At 48.4% G+C, this 277-nt stretch overlaps 1 protein-coding gene across 2 annotated transcripts in view; it reads right to left on the bottom strand.

Annotated features, from left to right (window-relative positions):
- Positions 1 to 277, bottom strand: part of DLG3 (discs, large homolog 3 (Drosophila)) — a 48,632-nt gene that overhangs the window by 6,555 nt on the left and 41,800 nt on the right. The window lies entirely within an intron of this gene.

Raw genomic sequence — 277 nt, 5'->3', positions numbered from 1 at the left:
GAGCAACTGTACTCACAGGAGGCACAAAGCACAGTTTGGCCCAAACAAAATGCACTACTCCCAAGATGACAGGCAAATGGAGATGAAACATGAACAAAACAAACCATGGAGTGAGGCATTGCTCGTTTCAGCCAAGATGACACTGTTCCAGACTGATATGCTGTGGCCCCCAGGAAAGACTGGCTGAGTCACCCATGCTAGCTCCTGAGTAACCCACGGAGGAAGCACCTTTACTCTCATGCCTTTATTATTCATGGCAGGAGAGTATCTGCTGAGA

This window comes from Bison bison, unplaced genomic scaffold (genome assembly GCF_000754665.1).
Source record: "Bison bison bison isolate TAMUID 2011002044 unplaced genomic scaffold, Bison_UMD1.0 scf7180017864537, whole genome shotgun sequence".
Taxonomy (NCBI): domain Eukaryota; kingdom Metazoa; phylum Chordata; class Mammalia; order Artiodactyla; family Bovidae; genus Bison; species Bison bison.
This window is presented reverse-complemented; position numbering and strand designations above follow the sequence as displayed.